The sequence below is a fragment of the Bos javanicus genome, chromosome 29 (assembly GCF_032452875.1).
Source record: "Bos javanicus breed banteng chromosome 29, ARS-OSU_banteng_1.0, whole genome shotgun sequence".
NCBI classification, from domain to species: Eukaryota; Metazoa; Chordata; class Mammalia; order Artiodactyla; family Bovidae; genus Bos; species Bos javanicus.
Window position 1 is genome coordinate 8974183 of NC_083896.1, and position 17454 is coordinate 8991636.

Consider the following 17454-nt stretch of genomic DNA (forward strand, 5'->3'; position numbering starts at 1 on the left):
TACTTGACTCTCCTTCTCCAACCTGTGAACTCCAGTTGACGAAGGGCACTTGAGGAAAACACACGTTAGGAGACCATCTGCAGAAATGGCTGGTTTTGGTTTTTTTTTTAAGAGTTTTTTTTTTTTTTTTTTAGGTAGATCATGGAAAATAAAATGAAAATGAAGAGAAGCATCTTTTAGGAAAATCATTTGATTTCTTGTGACTATTGGATAAATATTCATTTGTTTCTTAGAGAGTGTTTTCTTTTCCCCAGTTTTTTTGAGGAATAATTGACATACATCACTGTATAAGATTAAAGCGTAGAGCATGATGGTTTGTGAAATGATTTATTGTGAAATGATTACCACAGTAGGTTTAGCTCAGCAAGAGAATGTGTGGGCGATGTGGGCGATGTTTACCAATGCACTAAGAATACATCATGAGAAATGCGGGACTGGAGGAAGCACAAGCTGGAATCAAGATTGCTGGGAGAAGTATCAATAACCTCAGATATGCAGATGACACCACCCTTATGGCAGAAAGTGAAGAGGAACTAAAAAGCCTCTTGATGAAAGTGAAAGAGGAGAGGGGAAAAGTTGGCTTAAAGCTCAACATTCAGAAAACGAAGATCATGGCATCCGGTCCCATCACTTCGTGGGAAATAGATGGGGAAACAGTGGAAACGGTGTCAGACTTTATTTTTGGGGGCTCCAAAATCACTGCAGATGGTGACTGCAGCCATGAAATTAAAAGACGCTTACTCCTTGGAAGGAAAGTTATGACCAACCTAGATAGCATATTCAAAAGCAGAGACATTACTTTGCCAACAAAGGTCTGTCTAGTCAAGGCTATGGTTTTTCCAGTGGTCATGTATGGATGTGAGAGTTGGACTGTGAAGAAGGCTGAGCGCCGAAGAATTGATGCTTTTGAACTGTGGTGTTGGAGAAGGCTCTTGAGAGTCCCTTGGACTGCAAGGAGATCCAGCCAGTCCATTCTGAAGGAGATCAGCCCTGGGATTTCTTTGGAGGGAATGATGCTGAAGCTGAAACTCCAGTACTTTGGCCACCTCATGCGAAGAGTTGACTCATTGGAAAAGACTCTGATGCCGGGAGGAATTGGGGGCAAGAGGAGAAGGGGACGACAGAGGATGAGATGGCTGGATGGCATCACTGACTCGATGGACGTGAGTCTGAGTGAACTCTGGGAGTTGGTGATGGACAGGGAGGCCTGGCATGCTGCGATTCATGGGGTCACAAAGAGTCAGACACAACTGAGCAACTGAACTGAACTGAACTGAGGGCACTGGAGCAGGGGGCACTGAAGTGGCAAGTGGTAGATTGTAGAGGAGTCAAGCATTTGCCATTGCTGTACCCAGAGGTTCTTAACCTGGAGGATATAGATCAGGAGGTTCCTTGGGGGTTCCAAAGTGACCCAGGAGCCTCTTGAAGCCTCTGGAGTTGTATGCGAACATTTGTCTGACTGTGCATATTTCTGGAAAGGAAAAAAACATAGCTTTTATCAGGTCTTTAAAGCTATCTAAGACCTCCTCCAGAAGATTAAGATCATTTCTGGGGGATTTCCCTGGCCATCCAGTGGGTGGGACTTCGTCTTCTAGTGCAGGGAGTACAGGTTCGATCGTCAGGGAGCTGGCACATGCCTCACGGCCAAGAAACTGAGATGCAGAACCGAAACAGTACTGTAACAAATTCAGTAAAGACAGACAGACCCCAAACGGTCTTAATCCAGTACTCCCAACTTTTCACCAGTATTTTTGAATTGGCATCTGGATTCAGTCCTGGAAGTGAGAAAAGAAGGTAGGAAGAAAGACTCACCGGAGTCTAAGAGGATCGTTTAGGTGGAAGAAATGAGAAAAGGCTTATTCGTAGGGTGAGGGTGGAGAAAAGGATGATTGGACTAGGCACTTTGATGTTTGGTGACCTAGGAGCAGGAGATTTAAGGAGGCTTGTGGGGTTGTAGCCAGATCACAATGGGTAAAATTGATGGGTTTCTTTGAATATACTCTGAAGAATACATTCGAATGTATTGGGTTGGCCTAAAAGTTCATTCGAGGTTTTTCCACAAGATGTTATAGAAAACCCAAACAAACTTTTCGCCCAGCACAATACTCTAAATGTATTTCCTTGATTGTTTTCTTTTCGTTTCTTAGACTTTATTTATTTGGCTACACCAGGTCTCAGGTGCATGGGGCATCCTTAGTTTTGGCCTGTGGGATCCAGTTCCCTGATCAAACTTAGGCCACTGGGAGCATGAGGTCTTCATCACTGGACTACCAGGGAAGTCCCCAGATGTTATCTAAATAATGCCACATGCATAGGGATAGAGGTACAAGGAGGTTAACTATGGCCTGATTAAACAGTAGTAGTACAAATTGGAAACCATCTAAAGGCCAAATATTGAAGTATTTGGTTAATTTGATTTTAATGAATCCATATTGTGGAATAGTATTGTATTAGTAAGGATTCTTTAAGTAACAGAAGCTTGAATCAAACTAGTTCAAAGTTCAAGCAAAGAAAGATATAATGAATTTATAGGCTCATGCAGTTGAAGAGTCCAGAAATTGTCTGGCTTTAGGCAGGTCTGGACCCAAATGCTCAGATTTGATGTCCATTAGTCTTAAGATCTCGCACTCCCCACTTACCCCCATGTCCCTCTCCTTTCCTCTGGAATGGCTTCATTCTTAGACAGGATCTCTCTCCATGATGGGAAGGACAGCCTCGCTAGGATACAGCATTTCTAGAGCTCACCGTCTCCACAAGAGAGAAAACTTTCTTGTCTCAGCATCCAGACCAGGCCCCTCCCCCAAGAATCTTACAGGCCCTGTTTACATTGCTGCCCATCCTTCAACTGCTGTGCCCAAAAGCGTGGAGTACTGTGATTGGTCAGCCCAGAGCACAGGTGCCTTCTGTGACAAACCCACCAGAATCATGTGCTGTGGGGGAGAAAGGTGACTTCCACAAAAAAGGAAGATGGAATGGACCATAAAAGAGGTACCGTTATAACTGTGAGTTTGTTTCTTTAAGAGACAGTGTAGTTCTCTACTTATGGGCATGGAGACTGTGTGATGAGACAAGACTGAGGTCTCATCAGAATGCTGCTGTTCCCGTGCTGAAATCCCACCAATCACTGTGACCCTTCTCATGTCTTTGGGCTACTGACTATTTAGGGCGGGCAGAATAATGTCCCCCTCCCCCAAAGAAGTCCACGGGCTAATCCTTAGAGCCTGTGAATATGTTACCCTGAATATGTTACCTTATATAGCCAAAAGGATCTAGCAGGTGGGGTTAAGAATCTTGAGATGGAGATGATCCTGAATTATCTGGCTAAGCTCAGCGAAAAGACACTCTAAGTACTCTGTGAAATAAGGCAAGCTAGTCACAGAACACAACATAGAAGATGATTATATCTTTGTTTTAAAATCTTTTTTTTAACCTTATTTACATGCATATATGCATGGAAAGAAGTTTGGAAGTTGTACTCCAGGTAATAATATAGTCATTTTTGAGGGGTCATGATAACAGCTTCCGCTTTTTGCTTGTGTACAGTTTCTAACTATTCTGCTGTGAACAGAGATTACTGGTGTAATCTAAATATGTAAGTGGAAGAAGTGTGGAGAGGAAGCAGCCATTACAGAGAAAGGTAGGATGGTGTTTTGCATGATGAAAAAAAAAAGGTGTTTGTTTACCCATTCATGTATTTATTTGTGTGGGAAACACTGGAATCTCTTTTTAAGCTGAGGTGATGAGCCTGGGGAGCTGAAGAAGATGCAGGAACCAAGGGAAAATTCCTGGGGACGGATCTCTAGGACTGGTGGGCAGAGGATACCTCCTCCAGTCCAGGGCATGGGGGTCCCTGAGGGGCAGAGAGGAGAGAGGAGAGACTTGGAAGAAACAGGAAGTTTGTAGGTTTGTTTTGTTTTATTGTAATTTTTGGCTGTGTTGGGTCTTCATGCAGCCTTTTCTCTAGTTGTGGTGTGCGGGGTCTGCTCTCTGTTGCGGTACGCAGGCTTCTCATTGTGGTGCCTTCTCTTTTTTCAGAGCACGGGCTCTGAGACATGGGCTCCGAGTTGCGGCTTCCAGGCTCTAGAGCACGGGCTTGGTAGTTGTGGCACACGGGCTTAGGTACTCTGTAGCACGTAGGATCCTCCCAGGTCAGGGTTTTTTAAAAAAAAATTTTATTTACTTATTTATGACTGTGTTGGGTCTCTGTTGCTGCACCAGCTTTTCTCTAGTTTTGGAGAGTGGGGCCAGTCTCTAGCTGCGGTGCACTGGCTTCTCATTGCCATGGGTTCCTGCGTTGCAGAGCACAGGCTCTAGGGCATGTGGGCTCAGTAGTTGTAGCTCCAGGGCTCTCGAGCAGAGGCTCAGGAGGTGTGGCCCACGGGCTTAGTTGGGATTCCCAACAATCCACCTGCCAATGCAGGAGCTGCAGGAGATGTGGGTTTGATCCCTGGGTTGGCAAGATCCCCTGGAGGAGGAAATGACAACCCATTCTAGCATTCTTGCCTGGGAAAGCCCATGGACACAGAAGCCTGGCGGGCTACGGTCCATGTGGTTGCAAAGAGTCGGACACGACTGAGCGACCAAGTACACACGCACGGGCTTAGTCGCTCCATAGCATTTGGGATCCTCCCAGATCAGGGATCTAACCCCTGTCTCCTGCATTGGCGGGTGGATTCTCTACCACTGAGCCACCAGGGGAGCCCTGAAACAAGGAGGGTTTTAGTGGAAGAAGAAGGAAGTCAAGGACTTCAGTCTTGTAAGCAAAGCAGGACCTGCGGGCAGAGGGGCTGGAGTAGGTCCGGGGTTTAAGAAAAATGGAAACAGTTGGAAAATGTGCTCAAGGACTGTGATAGGGAGTCATCCAGGATCAAGGAGGCTGTCTGAGTGGCACTGAGGCCCCACTGAGATTAGATAATGGGGTCTGTAGTGCTGATCAGAGCCGCAGCCTGACTTCTTCCTGTCAGCCTGCAAAGAGAGAACAAAGCCAGCAGGGAAGCTTCAGATTATGGGTCCAGGAGTCGCCACCGGACCGCAGGGATTCCCCATGAGCTTCCTAATTCATTCATTGATGAGGAGCCCGTGGACCGCTCTGCCCTGTGCCTCTGGTACCAGCACCGGGTTGCCATGCATCTCTCAGGCCTCGTGGAGGTGAATCCAGTAACTCCACTGAGAGTGTTTGAGAGGCCAGAACAAAAGCCATTAGAGAGTGTGACAAGGATGGAGACACACACGGGGCTGTTGAGCTGCTGGGAGAACAGGAGGGAGTGGGCAAGAGGAGAAGAAGGGGAGAGGGGCCAGGGTCATTCCCCAAACATAAATCCAGGTCACCTTTACAGGATGAGTAAGAGTTAGCCAGGCAAGGCTGGGGGGAAGGGTGTCCTGGAAAGGGGGAACCACAGGAGGAAAGGCATGGAGGCCTGAGGCTGCGGAGTCTGTACAGATGGACACATGCAAGTGAGTGTCTTCAGGGTCAAGTAAAAGGAGAACGTGATGGGAGATGGGGCTGAAGAGGTGGCCAGGACCTCACCCTGGGGGACAGGGGAAAGGGGGTCTCTGAAGGAAGCTGAGACAGCAGGATCAGAGGAATAAAGAGAGTACAGTCGCTAAGTCAGGTTAGCCAGGAGGTTATTAGAGTGAAGAATGATTGAGTGTTGAGTATCCTAAAGATGCCCAATAAGACGGTTTCAAAAATCTCACCAACAGGCTTGGCTAATGGGGAGATCCCATGTGACCTTTGCCAAATACATTTTGATGGGCCAGTGGGAATTGAAGGCAGCCCACAGACGACTGAAAACTAGGTGAGAAAACAGAGAATCTGAGAACTTTTTCTCTGTAGAAAAGAAAAAAAGGTAAAAGCAAGAATGGATTCAAATTTCAAGAGAGGATATGTGGGTTTAAGGAAGGAAAGATTCTAACAGAGAGAGTGTAGGGAGGTGAGAGAGAGAGAGAGGTTCACATTTTAAGAAAGAAGAGATAAGAATTGGCATAGAACCCGGGAAATGGGAGGGAGTGGGTTTGGGTGGGGGTGGGAAGAAGAGTTGATCTTGTCTAATTAGCTCCATTTCCTTTATAAAGCGTTCAGCACGGCGATCTGCTGAAAATGAGAAGTGAGAAAAATGATAGAGTTAGAAAGAGGAGGTCATGTGAAAGGCTCTTTGGAGAGGAGCACTGGACCCGTGCAGGCTGCAGAAAGTACAGAGGCAACAAGTGGAAGAGGCTCTGCTCAGGTCCTGGCCAATAAGTGTGCTAGTCACTCAGTCATGTCTGACTCTGTGTGATCCCCAGGGACTGTAGCCGGCCAGGCTCCTCTGTCCATGGAATTCTCCAGGCAAAAATACTGGAGTGGATAGGCATTCCCTTCTCCAGGGGATCTTCCTGACCCAGGGATCGAACCCGTGTCTCCTGCATTGCAGGCAGGTTCTTTACCATCTGAGCCACTAGGGCCCTCTACAAATGGTGGAAATTATCTATGTTCAAGGTGAATCTTGAAGGAACATATTCAGGGCCTAACTAATCTCAAAGGGACACAGTTCTGAGTGGGGGCACTGATGGGTCTGAAGGTCAACCACCTATGGGGATCTGAAGGCAAATGTTTAAAGAATAAAGATTTTCTTAGTAGTTTTTACATTGCTCTTCCAGGTGATGCTAGTGGTAAAGAACCTGTCTGCCTATGCAGGAGACCTAAGAGATAAGGGTTTGATCCTTGGGTTGGGAAGATCCCCGGAGAAGAAAATGGCAGTCACTCCAATATTCTTGCCTGAAGAATTCCATGGACAGAGGAGCCTGCTGGGCTACAGTCCGTAGGGTTCCAAAGACCCAGACACGACTGAAGTGACTTAGCATGCATGCCAGCTTCTGGGTGTTGAGATTTGGGAAGAACTCATCCTGCAAAATAAGAAAAACTTGCAAATTCTGGGGCCATATTATTTATATAATTCCAGAGGCAGAGACTGAGCTATTCTCTGCTGTCAGAGACTGAGTCTCTGGTTGCAGTGACTGCAAATTAAGAAAGATTAAACTGATAAAGTGCAATCTGAGATGATGTGGTTCACAACGGAGAAAAAAAGATTCCATGACTGGAATCGCTTGGTTCAATCTTCTTCTCTTTTCCCCATTTTGCTAAATAAGTGTTTATTCAGTGCCCTCATAGGCTCACAAAGTCAATAGAAACAAAGTTTGGCGCAGATTCTGTTGGCATGCCCCTAATTTTGTTGGTGTGGGCAGATATGGGCTGCTGTGGGCAGCATGCACAAGTTGCGTTTTGCTCTGCTTGCTTGCGGTTGAGGTTAAGAGTACCAGCTTTTCAGTTGCACTAATGGGGTTTGATCCCAGCTTACCCCTGACTTAAAACCATCATATCACTCTCCAAGCCTCAGTTTTCTCATCTGGAAAACATAGATAATATCAGTATCCAATTCCAAGGGTCCTTGTGAAGATTTAAATGAGGTCAGGCATATAGAGCATTTAGCATACAGAATGCCTGACAAGTAGAAAGTGGTCAATAAATGTTCATCCTTCCTGTTAATGTTAGCCTGACTTTCCTTATCTCTCACCTGCTAAGCTGCTCCATTGGTCCATGAGCCACAGTCAGGCAGGGTCCCGGAAGATAAGGCAGTCATGGTGTTTTTTACAGTATCACAGATTGCCTGACTCTGTGGGATGACGGTTGGAGCCATTCAGACAGAATGCCTTGAGACAAAAGCAGTCTCAGTTAGTAGCATCTGTATCATAGGAGAAAAAAGCACAGCCCCTCCTGGGTTAGCGGTAAGGGAGGCCATGTGTTACCAGCTGAACCCAACAAAAATCTTCCAAGTCCCAAGTACAAACCAGGCTGCAGGATTACTCTCTGGTAATCCCTGAGTAAGAATATGGCTCGTGATATGGACCAGCCTCTGGAAGCAGACAGAAATAACTAACATTCATTCATTCATTTATTTACTCATTTATTTGTTTATTCAGTCATTTACTTATTGGGCATCCACTATGTGGCAGAAACTGCTTTCATGTTGAGGTACAGAAATAAATCTAATTATTCTAGAGACCAAGCACATTAGAGCAGTTCTAAAGGCTGTGGCCATTTGGAATAATGTCTGTGTTTGGGACATTTTACTAAGGACTCAACATCTTTTATTTCCGTGCCCCTTGCCCTGTAGTCCTTTACACATGTTCCCTTTTTCTTTCTGGATTAAACAGGTCTTCAGAACTCAGTTGAGCTGCCATTTATTCCAATAAAACTTCTTTGACTACCCCTACCCCCAAGTCCAAGTTAGGTGTCCTTCTTAAGTGTTTCCCAAGCATGCTGGATGCTGCAAGTGGTCTTAGCATACTATATCAATGAATCATCTCATTATTGATCTATATCTACCTCTAGCATGGAAGATCCAAGAGGCAAAGATGTGATCTTTTCCAAAGACCAGATCATTTGTCTGGTCTACCACTGTATTCCACCAGGGTAACTGGCACACGGAAATCTCTCAATAGATATATCTAGAATAAATATATGCTGATACTCACAAATGAAGTAAGCATTGTTATTTTTGTTTTACAAATTTGTTGTCAAATAATTTCCCCAAACCTAAACAGCATGATACTGGTAGAGATGGAACTGAACAAATCCTGTCGGGAGCCGCGTTAGGCATTACTGACAAAATGGAGGCATGGTCCCCAGCCCCCTCTCCTCATTCTGCAGGCACGAATCCCGGGATGAAGGAGTTAGGCCTTGTAATTCTGGTTTGTCTTTTCCTCTCCTTGGCTGAGTTGACTGAAAAGGAATATTAAAGTGCTTATTGTTCTTGAGAGGAGCATGAAAAGGCACAAAGCCTTCTGCAGCTGTGCTCAGAAAATAATTCATAAAGTTAATCATTGACATTTGTTCAAGGACTTTTATAAAAGAGTGTTCCAGGATGAGCACATAGGCTGTAGCTTGAGGCCATGGGAGGGACTGCTATCTGAAGCCTATTTGTGAGGAGAATGTTTATGGCAAAGGAGTTTACTGCATTTAGGGCTTAGAAATAATTAAAACAGTTAAAAGTTAAAGATTTAAGGAATGTTGTAAAGTTAGCATATTTTACTATAGCTTATAGAAGTTAGGAATTTTTAGAGACAACATCCGCTGAATCATGGAAAAAGCAAGAGAGTTCCAGAAAAGCATCTATTTTTGCTTTATTGACTATGCCAAAGCCTTTGACTGTGTGGATCACAATAAACTGTGGAAAATTCTGAAAGAGATGGGAATGCCAGACCACCTGATCTGCCTCTTGAGAAATCTGTATGCAGGTCAGGAAGCAACAGTTAGAACTGGACATGGAACAACAGACTGGTTCCAAATAGGAAAAGGAGTACCTCAGGGCCGTATGTTGTCACCCTGCTTATTTAACTTCTATGCAGAGTACATCATGAGAAACGCTGGACTGGAAGAAACACAAGCTGGAATCAAGACTGCTGGGAGAAATATCAATAACCTCAGATATGCAGATGACACCACCCTTAGGGCAGAAAGTGAAGAGGAATAAAAAGCCTCTTGATGAAAGTGGAAGTGGAGAGTGAAAAGTTGGCTTAAAGCTCAATATTCAGAAAAAGATCATGGCATCCGGTCCCATCACTTCATGGGAAATAGATGGGGAAACAGTGGCAGACTTTATTTTTCTGGGCTCCAAAATCACTACAGATGGTGACTGTAGCCATGAAATTAAAAGACGCTTACTCCTTGGAAGGAAAGTTATGACCAACCTAGATAGCATATTCAAAAGCAGAGACATTACTTTACCAACAAAGGTTCTTCTAGTCAAGGCTGTGGTTTTTCCTGTGATCATGTATGGATGTGAGAGTTGGACTGTGAAGAAGGCTGAGCGCCAAAGAATTGATGCTTTTGAACTGTGGTGTTGGAGAAGACTCTTGAGAGTCCCTTGGACTGCAAGGAGATCCAGCCAGTCCATTCTGAAGGAGATCAGCCCTGGGATTTCTTTGGAAGGAATGATGCTAAAGCTGAAACTCCAGTACTTTGGCCACCTCATGTGAAGAGTTGACTCATTGGAAAAGACTCTGATGCTGGGAGGGATTGGGGGCAGGAGGAGAAGGGGACGACAGAGGGTGGGATGGCTGGATGGCATCACTAACTCGATGGACGTGAGTCTGAGTGAACTCCGGGAGTTGGTGATGGACAGGGATGCCTGGCGTGCTGCGATACATGGGGTCGCAAAGATTCGGACATGACTGAGCGACTGATCTGATCTGATCTGATCTGATAGCTAGAAGCCTATTTAAGAGATAGTGAGCTCAAGATGTTAGGGGCAAACAGGATTTAGGAAGATAAGTAGTAAACTGAGGAATGTAGCATGAGCTACAATGTAGTCACAAGTTAACTATAGGTCACATTCAGATCAGATCAGATCAGATCAGTCTCTCAGTCGTGTCCGACTCTTTGCGACCCCATGAATCGCAGCACGCCAGGCCTCCCTGTCCATCACCAACTCCCGGAGTTCACTCAGACTCACGTCCATCGAGTCAGTGATGCCATCCAGCCATCTCATCCTCTGTTATCCCCTTCTCCTCCTGCCCCCAATCCCTCTCAGCATCAGAGTCTTTTCCAATGAGTCAACTCTTCGTATCAGGTGGCCAAAGTACTGGAGTTTCAGCTTCAGCATCATTCCTTCCAAAGAAATCCCAGGGCTGATCTCCTTCAGAATGGACTGGTTGGATCTCCTTGCAGTCCAAGGGACTCTCAAGAGTCTTCTCCAACACCACAGTTCAAAAGCATCAATTCTTTGGCGCTCAGCCTTCTTCACAGTCCAACTCTCACATCCATACATGACCACAGGAAAAACCATCGCTTTGACTAGACGGACCTTTGTTGGCAAAGTAATGTCTCTGCTTTTGAATATGCTATCTAGGTTGGTCATAACTTTCCTTCCAAGGAGTAAGCGTCTTTTAATTTCATGGCTACAGTCACCATCTGTAGTGATTTTGGAGCCCAGAAAAATAGAGTCTGCCACTGTTTCCACTGTTTCCCCATCTATTTCCCATGAAGTGATGGGACCGGATGCCATGATCTTCGTTTTCTGAATATTGAGCTTTAAGCCAACTTTTTCACTCTCCACTTTCAATTTCATCAAGAGGCTTTTTATTCCTCTTCACTTTCTGCCATAAGGGTGGTGTCATCTGCATATCTGAGGTTATTGATATTTCTCCCAGCAATCTTGATTCCAGCTTGTGTTTCTTCCAGTCCAGCGTTTCTCATGATGTACTCTGCATAGAAGTTAAATAAACAGGGTGACAATATACAGCCTTGACGAACTCCTTTTCCTATTTGGAACCAGTCTGTTGTTCCATGTCCAATTCTAACTGTTGCTTCCTGACCTGCATACAGATTTCTCAAGAGGCAGATCAGGTGGTCTGGTATTTCCATCTCTTTCAGAATTTTCCACAGTTTATTGTGATCCACACAGTCAAAGGCTTTGGCATAGTCAATAAAGCAAAAATAGATGTTTTTGTGGAACTCTCTTGCTTTTTCCATGATCCAGCGGATGTTGGCAATTTGATCTCTGGTTCATCTGCCTTTTCTAAAACCAGCTTGAACATCAGAAAGTTCACGGTTCACATATTGTTGAAGCCTGGCTTGGAAAATTTTGAGCATTCACTTACTAGGGTGTGAGATGAGTGCAATTGTGCGGTAGTTTGAGCATTCCTTGGCATTGCCTTTCTTTGGGATTGGAATGAAAACTGACCTTTTCCAGTCCTGTGGCCACTGCTGAGTTTTCCACATTTGCTGGCATATTGAGTGCAGCACTTTTACAGCATCATCTTTCAGGATTTGGAATAGCTCAACTGGAATTCCATCACCTCCACTAGCTTTGTTCATAGTGATGCTGTCTAAGGCCCACTTGACTTCACATTCCAGGATGTCTGGCTCTAGGTCAGTGATCACACCATCGTGATTATCTTGGTCATGAAGATCTTTTTTGTATAGTTCTTCTGTGTATTCTTGCCATCTCTTAATATCTTCTGCTTCTGTTAGGACCATACTATTTATGTCCTTTATCGAGCCCATCTTTGCATGAAATGTTGCTTTGGTATCTCTGATTTTCTTGAAGAGATCCCTAGTCTTTCCCATTCTATTGGTTTCCTCTATTTCTTTGCATTGATCGCTGAAGAAGGCTTTCTTATCTCTTCTTGCTATTCTTTGGAACTCTGCATTCAGATGTTTATATCTTTCCTTTTCTCCTTTGCTTTTTGCTTCTCTTCTTTTCATAGCTATTTGTAAGGCCTCCCCAGACAGCCATTTTGCTTTTTTGCATTTCTTTTCCATGGGGATGGTCTTGATCCCTGTCTCCTGTACAGTGTCACAAACCTCATTCCATAGTTCATCAGGCACTCTATCTATCAGATCTAGGCCCTTAAATATATTTCTCACTTCCACTGTATAATCATAAGGGATTTGATTTAGGTCATACCTGAATGGTCTAGTGGTTTTCCCTACTTTCTTATATTTAAGTGTGAATTTGGCAATAAGGAGTTCATGATCTGAGCCACAGTCAGCTCCTGGTCTTGTTTTTGCTGACTGTGTAGAGCTTCTCCATCGTTGGCTGCAAAGAATATAATCAATCTGATTTCGGTGTTGACCATCTGGTGATGTCCATGTATAGCGTCATCTCGTGTGTTGTTGGAAGAGGGTGTTTGTTATGACCAGTGCATTTTCTTGGCAAAACTCTATTAGTCTTTGCCCTGCTTCATTCCGTATTCCAAGGCCAAATTTGCCTGTTACTCCAGGTGTTTCTTGACTTCCTACTTTTGCATTCCAGTCCCCTGTAATGAAAAGGACATCTTTTTTGGGTGTTAGTTCTAAAAGGTCTTGTTCAGCTTCTTCATTGTTACTGGTTGGGGCATAGATTTGGATTACTGTGATATTGAATGGTTTGCCTTGGAAACGAACAGAGATCATTCTGTCATTTTTGAGATTGCATTCAAGTACTGCATTTCGGACTCTTTTGTTGACCATGATGTCCACTCCATTTCTTCTGAGGGATTCCTGCCCGCAGTAGTAGATATAATGGTCATCTGAGTTAAATTCACCCATTCCAGTCCATTTTAGTTCGCTGATTCCTAGAATGTCGACATTCACTCTTGCCATCTCTTGTTTGACCACTTCATATTTGCCTCGATTCATGGACCTGACATTCCAGGTTCCTATGCAATATTGCTCTTTACAGCATCAGACCTTGCTTCTATCACCAGTCACATCCACAGCTGGGTATTCTTTTTGCTTTGGCTCCATCCCTTCATTCTTTCTGAAGTTATTTTTCCACTGATCTCCAGTAGCATATTGGGCACCTACTGACCTGGGGAGTTCCTCTTTCAGTATCCGTTGCCCCACAGGCATGGCTTAGTTTCATTGAGTTAGACAAGGCTGTGGTCCTAGTGTGATTAGATTGACTAGTTTTCTGTGAGTATGGTTTCAGTGTGTTTGCTCTCTGATGCCCTCTTGCAACACCTACCGTCTTACTTGGGTTTCTCTTACCTTGGGCGTGGGGTATCTCTTCATGGCTGCTCCAGCAAAGTGCAGCCATTGCTCCTTACCTTGGACAAGGGGTATCTCCTCACCGCCGCCCTTCCTGACCTTCAGCGTGGGATAGCTCCTCTAGGCCCTCCTGCGCCCGCGCAGCCACATAGGTCACATTAGAGGAGGTAGATAATAGATGATAAGGCTGATTCCGAGAGAAATCTGAGAGAATCACTGAAGCAGGAACTCTGTTTGAAGAGCAACAATGATTTATGGAGATAATAAATCTGGGAGAAGGGGAACTGAAAATTTCAAACCTCTGGCCTAATGTTTTTGTAAAAGTATAAAAGAGAATCTTAAACTTGAAATAAACAGGCAGTCCAAGAAAGATGAGAGGCTGTCTCATTACTCACCGACACTGTCCATGTCTTCAGGTTGACTCCCTGGCTGCTGGAGTTGGACTCCAGCAAAATCCATAGTGTTAACTTCCAGTGAGGTACTCCTAGAAGATTCTGAGATTGCAGCCTGCTGTCTTTGAGTATTGGAGTCTTAGGAGAAAGTAAGAGAGGAGTTAAAAATGTATTAGCTCCAGATCTTTCCTCTAAAAATTCAGAAAAAAAGTCTAATTGGACAGGGACTAAGTTTTTAAAAGATATCAGTGTTCTTTAATGCTATATCTTTAAGCTGCTTACAATCATCTCCCATGCTACGACTTGTGTATCTTCCATGCTGGTCTAAGGCAGTAGATTTTACTCCCTATTCTGGGAGCCCAGGGATTTTCTGGGGTGAAGAGTGGCTGTGTCAAGATGGGGAAGTAGCTCAGCAGGTGGGGCTTTGAGGCTGCACCCCAAGTTAGAGCAGCTCTGCTCTTACTCAGGGCTGTGAACGTTTCATTTTTAAAAGAGTTACACTGCTAGAAAAGCAATACCTTGAAAACCACCAGCCTACTGAGTAATAGGGTCCACTTACTGTATACTTGCTAGAGGCCAGGTCCTTTATATACTTTAAACTTCTCTCTACAAAGTAGCCTTTGTTAATAGATGAGGCAGTTGACAGTTTGAGAGATTCAGAAACCTACCCAAAGTCATCTGGATCATAAGAGAGAGAATTGTCATTCCCACCTAGTCATTCTGCTCTCTTTCTATTTTTATATCTTGCTTTGGAGCCCTTCCCATTCAACATATATTATTGAGAATCTACTACTTCACAAGGACTTGTTAGGTTCTGGGGCAAGAAACTCACCATCTATTGGAAGAGAAAAGCATGTGAATAAATACCCACACAGAGCGTTTTGGAATGCGATGCTCCAGTGAGATATGGGGTAAAGAGTGGTCACGTCTACCTGGTGGAGTGACAAGGTCATCATTTAGGTTTCTTAACGGTGGCAGTGCAGCAGTATCCGTGACGATAGGAGTGGTGAAGAGATGACATTGGAGAGTTGGGGAGGCCAAATTTTAATGGATTTTGTGTGTCATGCATACAAACGTTCAGAGCCCTGTGTCTGGAAATTGCATCATTTAATTGATGTATAGTCCCCTAATCCTTAGTTGTTTTGAAAATTCCAGTCTTAGCTAAAAAAAAAAAAAAAAAATTTGTAGATGAGATTTGTTGCCATTTTAGAAGGAAAATGGAAAGACAATCTGAGGAAAGAAAAGTATTTGGAGGAGGGGCCCCTCTCCCCCAAGGAGTATGGACTTTAGATACTGGGGGTCAGTGAAGGATTACAGTGCTTAATTTATCATGCTGTGGCTCTGAAGTCAACGAGGGCCTCCTTGACCTACACATCCAGCTAAACTTGGCCTACACTTCCAGTTTCACAGTCTGTCTGTCCCAACACTTGTTCCCTGAGGACTTACTCTCTCATGGCCCATTTGAGTCTAGATTTTGTCTTCCTCCAGTCCTGTGTTGCACCAAGGATGACCCCATGAAAGTCAACGTGCAAAAGAATTCACTCACACCAAAGCACACGAGCCTTGTAGATTTAACTAAAGATTTCTTAGAGGAGTTAGAGGAAAAATTTACAGCAGTCACACCAGAGTCCACTTTTAGACATTCCTGTTCTCTCCAAATTCCCCCTTCATGCAGTAACTGGCCTAAGGCGCCCGTCCTCACTTCCTGGGTCACCTGTTGAAACTTCAAATTCTTCTGTTAAGATGTTCCCCAGGCCCAGGAACAGAACTAGGCTGAGGGCCAGGGATTAAGGTAGACTTCAAGCCCCAGGTGTTTAAAAAAAGCTTTTCCACCCCATATCCAACAACCTTCAGGCCAAAATACAATGTTCTTCATGAAAGGAATTGTAAAAATCCTAAGTATCATATGACATCCCTTATATGGGGAACCTAAAAAGAAATTATACAAATGAACTGGGCTTCCCAGGCGGCTCAATGGTGGAGAGTCCGTGTGCCAATGCAGGGGACACAGGAGATGCACATTTCTGGCTTGGGAGGATCCCCTGGAGGAGGAAATGGCAAAGAAACTTATTTACCAAACAGAAGGAGACTTAGAGACTTAGAGAACAAACTTATGGTTGGGGAGGGGGTGGGGAGGGGGGTGAGGATGGGAGAAAGAGATGGTTAGGGAGTTTGGGATGGACCTGTACACACCACTATAGTTAAAATGGATAACCAACAAGGACCTACTGTATAGCACATGGAACTCTGCTCAATGTTATGTGGCAGCCTGGATGGAAGGGGAGTTTGGGGGGAGAATGGACACATGTGTATGTGTGGCTGAGTCCCTTTGCTGTCCACCAGAAACTGTCACAACATTGCTAATCGCCTATCCTCCGAAACAAAATAAAAATTAAAAAAAAAAAAAAAGAGGAATCTTAGTGTATAATTTCCCCTGTCTGGTTATAAAAGGATTAAGATAACAATAGACTCTTTGATCTGAAAGGATAAAGCCACACCAGTGTTTGTACTGAGATTGTACTAGGCAATCTCTCTTGAAGAATGAATCCTGTCAATCCTGGGCAGAAAATATGTGTCATAACCAAGCCAAGATAGGTATTGGAAGAGAATCTTTTTTGATCTTGTCAATGGGAAGAGTCAAGATGTTTAGGAGAAGATCCTAGGTGGTGGCCAGTATTATCCACAGGCAACAGGTGGGAGCTTTGAAGTGAGGTTGACTTCCCTGGTGGCTCAGATGGTAAAGCGTCTGTCTACAATGCGGGAGACCTGGGTTTGAGCCCTGGGTTGGGAAGATCCCCTGGAGAAGGAAATGGCAATCCACTCTAGTACTATTGCCTGGAAAACCCCATGGACAGAGGAGCCTGGTAGGCTACAGTCTATGGGGTCGCAAAGAGTCGGACATGACTGAGCGACTTCACTTTCACTTTTGAAGTGAGGGCTTAGGCAGGGGATCTGGGAAGTGATGTCAGCCCTTTGGATGGCTAGCTCATTGACATTCATGGAGCTTGTATGAAACAGGAGCTTGTATGAAATGGGAAGAGGTAAAATCCCTGAGAACAATCCAGTTCAAGTGGAATCAGAGCCTGTGCTTTGAAAATTGCATCATGTACTTGATTGATACTCATGTGTTTTTCTTTTGCTCTTCCCTAACCTTCAGTTGTTTTTGAAAGTCCATTTTAGCTGGAGAATCTGTGGAACTGACTTGTTGCCATTTTAAGAGGAAAGTAGAAAGATATTTGAAGAAAGAAAGAAAGATGTTGGGGGAGCATCATTCTGTTGAGAGTGTTGGAGAGTGGAGGAAGTGAACAAATTGAGAAAATCCAAAGGGGAAGAGAACACTTAGAACCTAGAGGAACAGAAGATGAGTTTCTAGGTCCAATTCCCATCCTCCCCCTTGAGGTCCTCCTTGCAGGCCAAATTTTGAGGATATGAGTTTTATTTTATTGGGAGAAAGTAACAGTAGATTTCTTTATCAAAATATGGTTGCTAAGTTGGGCCACTCTACCCCTGTGTCTGACCCACAGTAAAGATAGACCTTTGTCAGTAAGG

The 17454-nt window shown here is 44.4% G+C and overlaps 1 long non-coding RNA gene across 1 annotated transcript in view; it reads left to right on the plus strand.

The window, feature by feature from the left end:
• LOC133241030 (uncharacterized) overlaps positions 1-17454 on the plus strand; it is a 59645-nt gene that overhangs the window by 32918 nt on the left and 9273 nt on the right. The gene's annotated exons all lie outside the window — the stretch shown is intronic.